A 12,649-nucleotide genomic window follows, 5' to 3' on the forward strand; every position below is an offset into this window, starting at 1 on the left:
CAATGGCAACTTACTCTTACACGCAATTGATCATAGTAGGGCTATCTGTAAGGGTATGGGCTAATAAGAAAGTACTGGAGACATTTAATTTGCCCTTGTACCATAGCACTAAAATGTCCAGTATGGATCAATATGGCGAAACTGCTGTGAAATCTGTAATTTTGGAATTTTCCAATTCTGGCTCTGCATTTTTCTGTAAATTCACTATTTTATTTTAGAATAAACAAAGAAGCTTAATATCTTCTTTGAAATGTCTTGAAAAATAATTTATTCTACTTTAACAGATCATTAAGAGCCTGTGATATAGTTTAAAAAAAAAAAACAAAAAAACTTTTCATTAAAAACACATTCAAAATAAGATCTTGCTGGAGTTCCTGCCTTGAATCAAAACGTCTCCTGACAAATCATTCTTAATCACAGTTCACTACACTGAAGAGTATTTTCCAGAGGTTTATGGTGAGCTACATTAAAAAAAAATAATACTAATAAAATCATTTAAGTGAAGATTTAGCATATTCGGTATTCCATTCCACAACAGAAAAATAAAGTAGAAAATAGGTAATTAGATGTTCAGAGACTAATTCATAAAATAATACAAAAGTTGTCTAGAGATCTTGGAGGGTGGGAGTGGTATTTTTATTCTGACAGCAAATATTTCTAAAGGCAAAAAATAGAAAACAACTAAGTAAATACACAGCTTCAAATGCCATAGCAGTTTCATCAGCAAGGTGAGCAAGGGTCTAGAGCACCTCTCCTATGAAGAGTGGCTGAGAGAGCTGGGAGTGTTCAGCCTGGAGGAGATTATGGTTATAGAGGATCTTATCAAGGTATACTTAAAGGCAGGGTGCAAAGAGGATGGAGCCAGGCTCTTCTCAGTGGTGCCCAGTGCCAGGAAAAGAGGCAATGGGCACCAACTGAACCACAAGAGGTTCCATCCGACCATCAGGAAGCACTTATTTACTGTGAAGCTGATGGAACACCAGAACAGGTTGCCCGGAGAGGTTTTTAAGATCTCCCCCCACAGACATCTTCAAAAACTACCTGGACACATGCCTGGGCAACCTGCTGTAGGTATCCCTTCTTGAGCTGGGATTTTGACCAGAGGACCTCCAGAGGTCCCTTTCAGCATCAGCCATTCTGTGGTTCTGCGATTCTCCTAAGCATTCTACCTTTATTATTGCTTTTCAATACACAATATTTTACTCGTCTAAAGCTGCTCATCACATTGCAGTAAACATGATTATTTTCAGCTCTGTCACCTTCTCTCTCACTTATTCCTCATACTGTTCTTATGTGAATTCATTCAGGTCAGACTTCTCACAGCGCTGCCTCTAAATAACTTGCACAGCAGTTGGGTAATCCTTTAATAGAAGAATAAACTGGTGCATATTGATCTCTACTCCTTCCAGTAATTAAAATTAATTAGTTTTTCCATCTAAGACAAATATAATAGTTGGGACTGTACATATAAGGAAAGAATCCGAAATAACAAAATACTTAGAACCACACTGTGTCCTTTTCATCATCCAACTACTATGTATAACAAAATCATTTGTGAGCATAAAGTTACTGTCAGAAGATGTGCTTTGTGATGCAGACTTATCCTTGGTAGGTCAGTGAAGGAGCTTCCAGTAAAAAAGCTTCCACCTGATAAACTTATTTCTCTTATAACAACTAATCTCTCTGCATTTTCTCTGAAATTTCTAATTTCTGTTAGAAAATTGGGTAGCAATGATGGAGCTAAACCTACAGTCCAGAGAGCAGAACACACTTGCACGTTAGGGTCATGTAGGTATCCTATGAATTAGGGAGTTTTCAAAGAAGTCAGACTGTAGTTGCTGAGTTTGAGTGAAAACTGAATGATTTAGTTAACTGAATTAGTTAGTCTGAGGCTCTGATCTCAGTGCATGTTAAATGTTTGCTTGTTACAAAGAAAACATTATGTGTTGTAAGTATAGTATTTTGCTCGAATTTGCAAATTGTGACAAGCTATTTGAACAGATGTCTTTCATAAATACAACTTTCTGACTCCTACTCTTAAGTATTCAACAAAAAAAAGGGTAGAATAGGTGGTAGAATTCTATTCTTCTGCTTTGGATAAAATGGGTTACTACAGGGCACCAACTGTGAATGTTTGGTGTTTGACTGCTGTGTTCATTATTGTTCAAACATGCTTGAAACACCAGCAAAGTTCCATGACTGTTTCATATTTCTAGGCATTACCTGTGTGGAGCTCTCTTCTGAGGCTGTTTCAGACCTGAAAATTATTCTGCTAGGCAATGTTGGGTTGGAGTTGCCTCTCCTCAACATCCCTTACCACCTTAATTAAAAAGCTATAATTGTCCAATGAAAATATTCTATAGTCCTTTTTCTTCATAGTAACTGGCTATAGGTAGTCTCAGGTATCTCCCTGTTACTCAAAATGTCCTTGTAACTCAGAAGAAATTCTTGCCAAAAAAAACCACAGATCTGAACTTCGGTAGTCTTTTGCTAAGAAAAGACATTGTCAATGTAATTTATATTCTTGGCTGACTCGCAGAAGAAGCTGATTGTAGAATTCAAAGGCTACAGTTTACTACTGCATCCCTGTTTCAATGATGTGCAGCTCAGACAGTTTATTCAAGTATTTAAGAAAATGGGGAAGAGGTAGCACAAGATGACACACTGCTCATAATATGGATTCCAAGAATGTTTCAGCTCACCCAGCTACATTTGGGCAACAGCTAGGCTCCAGTCAACAGCATTTAGAAGGTTATTGTCAACCCAAATAATAAAAGCAGGTACCTCTAATTAGCTTGGTAACTGTCTTGGTTCCACTGAATAAACTGATTCATTTTATTGACATGGGAACCTAGACATACTGGTCAGACACGAACTTCTACATTTTAAGCATCAAAATTAAGGAAAGGTGAATCCCCTTAGTGCAGAGTGAGATGAATCCTATCCCCAATGCCCAAACCCAATATTCATATCATATTCCTAACCACACTGCTTTGAGTTGCTTAGGAGCCTGTGGATCCTAATCACAATTTTACACACACAGACATGCACAATATGGCACACAACAGTTTCAGTGATATCGTCAGCACTCAAATATACTACAAACCTCATGGTAAAATTCATCTTCCATCACTGCAGTATGTCCAAAATACAGCTGCTCTTACGCTCTGTGCTTCCACTCTGAAGAAGCTTCGTGCAGTAAGAGCAGAAAAGGTAGTTATAGTTAGGTATAAAGGTAGTTTTAAAGGTAGTCATTCCTTCTGTCCCACTTCCCATGCATTAACTCCCATGTAAGCAGTAGTATAACCCACTGAATGGGGACTACCTTATCAAGTGAAACCAGGAAAATCAGCGTGTGCCCAGTCCTCTCCACACTATTATATCTTACGGCTACATAGACTGTGAACTGTTGTGTAATGCCTTACAAGGCACTGAAAACAGTGGCTCCTCTTCTAATATAAAGCTTCAAGTACTATAATAATGTTTTAATTTGCTTCTCTCTCTTCAAGAAAGTGTAAAGATTTTCCTCTAAATCTCAGACATTCTGCTGCATTAAAAAAGTGACTCATAAAGAATTTCATTTGACCTTTCTCTGCAAAACACATTTTCCTTTTGGATTAAACATTCTTTTCTTGATTGTACTTTCTTTAATCCAAATGCTTCAAAAATACCAAAACACAAGAGGGAGATTCTTGTGATATATCATAAAGCCAAATGCTATTTTACTTCATACTACAAAAAGAGAACTTTCTTATCTTAGAAGATATTATCATTTGCTTTTCCCATAAGCAAAGAGACTACTTTAGAACACAACAGTTAGAATATTGAATCTTACTGATTCAGCAAAACCCATTTAGCTGTACTCAGTTCAGCAGTAATAAAAATATATTATCCTTCTTTAACAGGAAACAAATTTGTAATTGTCTTTTAAAAAACAAACAAAAAAAAAAACAGTAGTTTAGTAATTATTCTACAGGTTCACAATAAAGTCTGTCATTTAAAAAATGTCTGCCTTTCCTTCCTGTGTTACATTATTTTTTTTCCCCTTTAGACACATGGTAAGGGATAGACTTGAGCTATGAATGCATTTCATATCAGCAATTCACCTAGATCTTTGACTAAGAACCCCACTTTGTATCATTTTTAGAGATTTTACACTTTAGAAATTGAGGCTACAGTTTACAAAGACAGAAATCTTAAACTATTTTCTACAATCTGTATTTTGTCACAAAAAAATAAGTAAGTAGAGAGCCTTGCACCCACTGCTAATTATAGTGGGGTTGAGATGAAAATTTTAAGACATTTAATCATGGCCATGTAGAATTACTGACGTTGCATTAATTGTGTTAAGTACCTATCTAATAAACCAGAGTTACTATCCACTTAGCTCTACAAAGAGCAAAATCAATTTTAAATTAGTTTATGTAATATAATAACTTACAATAAAACAACTGAACACAAAGAACAATGCAGATACCCATCTGCCTTGCTGTCTTTCCCATGCAATGAAAACAGCTGATGAATTCCAATAAAATTTGAACTCTGATTTCTAAATTAATCACAAGCCTCTTAGTTTCATGCAGTCCATTCAGTATCAAGCTCTCACTGGCTAATATGATCCACACATACAACTATGATTCATGAAGCAAAGAGAAAAATATAATTCACATGAATATGAGGAAGTACATACTGTGACAATGAAAATGAGATAAGTGATATATTAAAACAGAGACCATGAAGAAAAATCAGAATTATTTTCACTCTAGAATAGAATGGTTTCCTCCTAAGCAATATGGGACACATGGATGACTACTGCACAATTGTTTAGATAAGAATTCAGATAGGTGCATAACAGGGAGTAACTCTATAGGCACGGAGGTGCACAACATGAACACATGGTCTTTCCCATCTCTTTCATTCTCTGATTCCTTAACTTTTATAATAGGATTTTATACATATATATATATATATATATATATACACACACACATATATATATTATTATGACCAAAGAAGGCTAACAAAGAAAGGCTACATCGTTACCACAAGTTGTGCTTGCAGGACATCTGTACTCACCCCTCATCATCCATTTTGTAACTCGCACATTTCCTTCTTTATTTGGATGTCATATTGTTTGACAGATTCCTCCCTCCCAAATCAGTTCTGTTTTCCTCAGTTTTCTCCAGTTCTGTTCTCTTCTTTCTCCAGAGTCTAGTTTTATTTTCAGAGTATCATTTCTAAGGAGCATGTGATACACAGACATGACTATTTGATGTTCAAGTGCAACAGTAAGTCAGGTCAGGACAGAATGGCAGGAACAGAAAGATATTTTGTTGACCAGTTTCTCCCAGTCTCCCTCTCCCTCTGTCTGTTCACATGCAGAGAGAACACAGGTGACACTTATGGAGGAAGATTTAAGAAAATACCTTGTTTCTATTAACGTTGTGTTCTACCTGTGATGTAGTGTTTTATCTACACAGCATCTGAAATACCAAGTTCAAATACCACTACGGACATATAAAATTATGTGCGCAGTTTATTTTCTTCAGCCACTGTCCCCCCAAAAAATCTTGTGCTACTTCTGCAACACTATCTGCAATATCTAATTCTTTTCATTTCTTTCAAATAACTTCAATTAAAAAAAACTTCAGTGATTGAACAGAGTCAGATTCTGAAATGGAAGAAAATTAACAGGGAAATGGTCAGATTTACTATGCTTTCTTTTAATTCTTCCAGCTACCTGTTAAGAACGAAAATTTGTTTTTGTTGAGAGCCCATAGTTTTTTAAAATCACTCTCTTAAAATAAGAAAATGACCAGAAAAGACATTGCTTTTCTGTTCTCTATTACCTTAAAAGTCTTGTTCATTCACTATCACTAGATAAAATTCCATTTTTTTTCTGAAATTCTGTTGAAAAGTACTTTTGTCAAAAAAAAAAAAAATCCATGTGTTTCAAATAAATACATTTTAAGGGCTCTTACTACTGAGTTAAACTTTTTTCTAGGCCAAAGCATTTGATTATTGCAATTAAAAATTTAACACTTGATATTAACAATCACCTCTCTAGCAAAAGTTCATTGTATTTTCAAAATATATATTTTTTAGCCAAAAATTAGAGACAATAATATATTTCTGACTATATCTGCCTATTAGTAGGACTCTGCAACTTTCAAACCTCCAACAAGGAGGTCAGAGAAAAGATTTTTGAGATTTCATTATGACTATTATCATTGTTAGTGATAAATATGCAGTTTGATTTACTAAAAAAAGTAAAAAAAATACTGCCAACTTATTACGGAGCTAACTTATAAGAAGAGGATTAAGTATACGGACTTTCAGCAGCAACTAGGAGCTCTGGTCACTGACCAAAACTGTGCTATGCAACTTGCTGTAAAAACAGAGCAAAAAGACTTTTCCAACTGTAAAATTAGCAGGAAACAGGAAAAACATAGATCTTTTTGCAGAGCACAAAGATCACCTCTGCTTAGAAACAAGATAGTAAATTTAGTGCATCCACTTAATGTATTTGTAAAAGGACACCCTTTATGCCAGTGACTGTATAGTCCAACACCCAATCTAATCTTTAAAGGTCCCTTCCAACCCAAACTATTTTATGACTCTATTACTATGTAATAAATAACAGGAACTTTCACACTTTTGCAAAGGGACCCATCTTCAAAACAGATAGATACACAAAGACAAGCATTCCCTTGATCTAACATCTAAAGCACAAAGATAATTTAGCCCCAACAGGCTGTTCCATGTTTTAGTACTTCTTCACACTGTAAGGTTTATTAGGATTCCAGCAGTAAGTATCTTTTCTTTCCTAATGGAACATAAAATTTTACTACTTATGTATTTCGTTCTTGAAATATTTATAGTGCACCATTTGGTTTGTGATTCATTTTCATTAAAGTTCTTTTAAAACTGAATACTTTGATTTTTCTGGATCTGACTCCTGTAGTTCCCAGCTCAGGTCTGCAGGTCAACAAGTGTCTGGTGCCAGCTGGCTTTGTACTGAGACTTCACATAGGTTGGCACCTGCATCTGCATTAAAAAAGCAGGGTGATACCCTAGGCTTCTGACTCAGACTAAGAAGTAGGAACTGCTTTTTCATTTCTGACTATGTGAGAATTTCATGGCATGTGGCCATTTCGAAAAAAAAAATACATATATATATATATATATATATATAGCTTAAAGTGAATTTTTTGTATGATGATGTCAGCATAAATTTTATTTTGGTGTGATTGAATCACATGACTGGATACTAAGCCATGTTTCCCATTCAATTTTTTGGAAGTTTGTTAAAAGCTATGATAAAAATTAAGTAAACAAGTTTTCTCAGCAATTCAATAAGATGTTGTTCTCCAGGCTTAACAGCTACTATGGAAAGACTAAAAGTCAAAAACCCAGGAAACATCCAGCTTTTAAATATTTTTCAAGTGAGGTACAAGGATAATTATTCTGCCATAAATCCCTGTTACACATCACATTTTCTCATTTGCAGGTTGAACTTTGTGTTTTATCTTATCCTCCAGCTCTTCATGTCCAACATTAAGCTTTAATAAAAGCACCCACATTCCTGAAATGCCTTAACTCTATCCACTCTTGTATCATAGAATCATAGAATATCCTGAGTTGGAAGGGACCCTTAAGGATCATCAAGTATCATATTTGCCTTTACCTCACCTATATTTGTAACTAATTATTCCCCTAAAACTTACTGTTTTGCATCTTTCTCATCTTCTAGTTTTGTAATATTAACAGTTAAAGTGTATTTCCTTTCTAATTCTCTGAGAGCTAAAGTTTACACTTTAGACAGATTCTACAGTTTAAGCGTTGAGGTGGATAATGTGACCATTTGTCTGAGCCTCGAGATATTAGGTAATAATCTGGAAACATGACTTCTAATCAAATTCTTTAGTTTCATTTAAAAGTAAATGGAATACATTCTTGCCCTTCTACATAAAAGTTTCAATATTGATTATATTCATCTGGCACCTTGACTAATATCATGCTCTGCTTATAATGCAATATTAACATACAAAAATATTCTTACCCTGATTTGGTAATTGTATAGTTTATTCTCACTTTGGCAAGAAGCACTTCTAGCACCGTACTTGCTTCAGATTATTTTTATTTATTAGACTTTAATAAAATCTACAAAAGGGTACACTGATTTATAGTGCTTTCAAAGAGCAACATAGCCTAGTCTCTCACTGAATTTTGGTATGTTTAATTAGGAATTTATATGACCTCCTCTAAATCAGCCATATGGTTCTTACAGAAGCTTACTGTGCAGCAGTCCATATTGTACCTGATACTGTGGAAAAAAAAACTGTAGTTACTCTCCAGTGTTGCTGATGTAGTACTTTTCATAGGCACAGCAAGTTGAAAGGATTTAAACGATACTGAACAAGTAGTTAACAGAAGGAATTATTAATGTTTGTGTTTCCCCCTCAAGGGGAAGGAAGTACAAATGACTTGGGTGATTAACCTTTTCAGGAAGTGATCAACTCATTTCCTTGGATTTGATTTAAAGTGCAAGCCCACCTGAGTCACAGAATCACAGAATCACAGAATTTCTAGGTTGGAAGAGTCTTCCAGTAGCCCTTAATAAGATAAACTTTTATATGTCATTATCTCAATTACTATTCTGAGGTAGTTCTACACATGCCCTTACATTCCTTTAACAGACGTAAGAACCTGTTTTCCATGAATAGTCATGTATTGTTTGGTCATAATTGCTGAGGCTCAGGAATAGTTGGGCATTAAGACCACATGAAGTTCAGATCTTGGAATCCCATATAACTGATGTGTGTGCACATAGAAGCTTTCATTTCAAAGTATATCTGGTACATGCTTTTGGTCTTATATTGCCTAAAAGTGTATAGTAAATGCACTCTGCTTTTTTTTTTTTCAGTGCAAAGATATACTTGCACCTTAAGACTGTGAAGACTGTGAATCCTGTAAAAATAAAACTATACTTAAAACAAAAACAATAGATTCAATTACTTTTTACAAAGATTTTTTTTTTTTTGTAAGATCAGCAATGATATCAAATTCCCAAGAATAACTTGAATAAATAAAAAAGAGCTTCACGAGGGAAAGGCAAATGTTAATTTTAATTGAGAACTGAAAAAATGATTATGAGAGCTGGACTTTGACATTTTTTTCCCTTCTGATGATACTTCAAAGACTGATTTGCTAAAACTATGATGCCCAGATAAAAATGGAATTATATACCTAGCTTATGTACAGTTTTTTTCATTGCTGGAGAACAAAAACCTCTGTTTTTTACAGAAGGTTCCTGCTGCCACCCAGGAACGAAGGATTCAGTCTCACAGTGAGGTAGTAGAAAGGAAGTAGCATTGGAAGTTCCATCCCTGTCAGCTGGACGGAAACCTAAGAAGGAAGATATGCTCACTGAGGAGAAACTAGCATATGGAATCAAATCAGCGTAGAGTAGCTCTGGCTATGCTTTTATACTGCAAGTTTTACAAAGCGTTATAATCCAACAACTCATCTTTGAATGTGTTCTACAGAATCACAAACTTATTTTCATAGGAATAATATGTTTGCAGCATATACTCATTCAAATATATGGCATACACAAAGCACAAGATTGCAGCTATGCTAATCCAGTAACACAGAAATTCAGCTAGAAGTAGAATAGAATTAGTGGTTCCATAAAATACAGAAAAATGAAGACTAGAATTGGCAGCTATTCTACTCTGTGATTGATATTCTATGTTATAGCATCTTGTTGGCACATAAATAACTGCTCTGACAATGGCAGTGCAGAATTTATCCTGCATTGATAACTTTAGCCATCTACTTCAGATCATAATATATCAAAATTTGCAAATACAGAGCCACCAGAAAAAATGATCTTGTTGGAATGTCACCTTCCTACTCAGCTGCTCTTATCTCTGCTTTGTATTCCAAATCTCATCTCTTTACTTTAATGTCAAAACAATACATTATTTTATTGCATGAGCCTTGAAGAGCCTATGAGAAAGTGAGCTATGTTCTCTTTTCTCTCACCAAACATTGGCAGGCATATAAACTGCATGGCAGGTATTAAGAATAAGAAGAGCTCCACTGAAGTTGGTAATGTCTGATGATTTATACCCACTGAGAATCTGACCTGGATTACCAATTGCAGAATCATTCCTGTCCTTATTTATAGTTCTGCAACCTCACTGCAAAATGAACTTTACAGGTGTAGCTTAGGCTCTAACTGAGCTTATGGAATATTTATGGATGGTGATGATGCACGAAAAGAAAAGGATTTTGCTTGGCTTTCACTTCCACCTGAGCTTTCATTTGGACGAACAACGCTTGTTCACTAACATCAATTCTTGTAGTAGAATTTTTAGGAATCTTCCACTGAAACAATGGATTTCAATACAGGAAACATAATCTCATGCATCTTTACTATGCAGCCATACCTTTCATTTGTTTTTAGATACATTTTTAAGCAACTATTTAAAGCAGTCTTAAGGAACTCTCATAACTTTAGAAGCCTATAGTTAAACATTCCAACAAGAGGTCCTCTAACTAATATTAAAACCAGTGAAGAGTGAAAAGCTGTTTTCTACCTTAATTATACAGAGCAGCTTTTATTGTCAGTAAAAGCAAACATACCTGCAACATCTTCAGTATATGCAGTGAATAAGTGTACTACCACTATTATGTTCATCCATGTTCAATTTGAATTCATAGTGAAATAAGTGAAGCGTAAGGCTGCTGGCATTATCCGAAATGAAGCATCATAGGCAGAGGACAGAGAGCTTGTTCAGTCTAGCAAGAAAAAGGCCAGAAGAATCCTGGATGTCTGCAGGAAGGCTCAACACGTAAGATAGCTATGTGAACTAAAAGAAAATGTGAGCATAATAGCAAATGGTTCTTAATTGGCAATCAATAAATTTAGCCTGGAAACTGTGAGATGTTTTAACACGCAAGTTCTGTAAGTGCATTCCTATAGGAATAGCAAGGAGAAAAAGCTTTGCTCCCTTTAAAGTTTATAACAGTATTACATGATGCTATGTCTACGGAAGGAGGGGACTGCATCAGATACACAGAAAACCCTATTAGCCTCATGCTTCTAATTCATGAAAATTTGTGAAAGATTCTCAGTTTTTAAAGGGAAATAATTAAGTGGAGAATAAATGGCACCTTCACAAAGGTATCAAGTCTAAGAGGCAGAATTATTTATTTATTTATGCATTAGGCGGACCACAGCTAGTCTAAAAAAGTAATTTTGAAAGAAGCATGGCATCACAAAATCCTTGTGATGAAACCCTAAGCCACCTAAGCTAACTTCTCCAACATGGAAAAATTAATATCCAATATAAATACGTTGGATATATACTTTAGGAATATATTAGATATAAATATGTTAATATTATAATGAATATTAACAAAACTGTATCATTGGAAAATCAAGAAAGTTCAAAACAAACCAGAACTGTTTTTGTGTATTGAGATGAAAGATTTTGATTGATTCTGGTTTTATTTCATTTTGTAATTTTTCCATTTTCGATAAATGCAGGAAAAAAAGTTTTTTCCAAAATATAAAATTCTGTTCTTGACCAGCTCTAGTAATTGTCAATAATTATCTCCGTATTTATTTGGGCAAACTGCTTTTATAGTGTGCTGCCCAAATGTTTATTTTTGATTCCTATCTGATCAGCTGAAATGTCCATATGGTTTGCTTCAGATAGATCACTGAAAATGTTTTCTGAAGCAATATGGGCCAGTCAATTTTTTAGAAAGCTTTATGAATCAGTAACACTGGCATTTCTTAAATTAATACGTGCCTGACTTAGCACAATCTGCCATTGGTTGAAAAACAGAAAAGTGATGAAATCCCCTTGGTGTTCTTTGGAACAGTGGCAGATGGCTCCCATCTCCCTGAAGTTTTATTTTGTTTTTCTCCACTTCTCTCAAAAGAGAAACTTGATAACACTGCGACAAAAAGTATACTGTACAGAATAACAAGTTAAAGCACATTATAAGAAACTGACATATTGTTTTAAAGGAGAATAGTACTTGGGAACTGAGGTGTTTACAGGATTATATAATGCCCGGGATAACACCAGAATATATCACATCCAAGATATTTGTATGCAAAATCACTTTCAAACTTTTAGGAATTTTTTTTTTTTAAACCCATTATGTGGCATGATCTAAGTGACCGATATATGTAATAAGAGATGAAACCTTTAGATCCATAGCACAGTTATCTACTGCAGTTTTCTATGACTATGGATTGGTACCTCATACTTTCATCAACACAGATGAAAACCAGATTTACAAAGAACATTCACTGGACTAACTGAAATAACCGAATGCACGGGAAAGCCAGTGTCCCTATTTCAGTATCAATCATACTCTGCAGTTACTGCAGACTGGTAAACAAAAGTAATAAAACCACTTAGGGTTGGACAGAAGACTGTCTAGTGCAGAAGTGATATTTAAAGAATAAAACTGAAAAACATCTGAGAATGCATAACTTGCATATTTTACAAATGCATATGTTACATTTCTTTGGACTGGAAAAGAAACTCAAGGCATGCTTCCTGCCACATTTTCAACCCCTCTTCCAAATACAGTGGCACCAAGGTTTTTCCAGGGAGGG

At 34.9% G+C, this 12,649-nt stretch overlaps 1 long non-coding RNA gene across 1 annotated transcript; it reads right to left on the reverse strand.

Annotated features, from left to right (window-relative positions):
* Nucleotides 1-1,783: 1,783 nt before the first annotated feature.
* Nucleotides 1,784-10,865, reverse strand: LOC140003079 (uncharacterized). Its single transcript, XR_011811044.1, has 4 exons — nucleotides 10,654-10,865; nucleotides 9,250-9,408; nucleotides 5,077-5,237; nucleotides 1,784-3,189 (listed from the first exon to the last, which is right to left on the reverse strand). It is a non-coding gene; the product is annotated as an uncharacterized lncRNA (long non-coding RNA).
* Between the last annotated feature and the right edge of the window lie 1,784 nt (nucleotides 10,866-12,649).

The sequence above is a fragment of the Anas platyrhynchos genome, chromosome 8 (genome assembly GCF_047663525.1).
Source record: "Anas platyrhynchos isolate ZD024472 breed Pekin duck chromosome 8, IASCAAS_PekinDuck_T2T, whole genome shotgun sequence".
Lineage (NCBI taxonomy): Eukaryota > Metazoa > Chordata > Aves > Anseriformes > Anatidae > Anas > Anas platyrhynchos.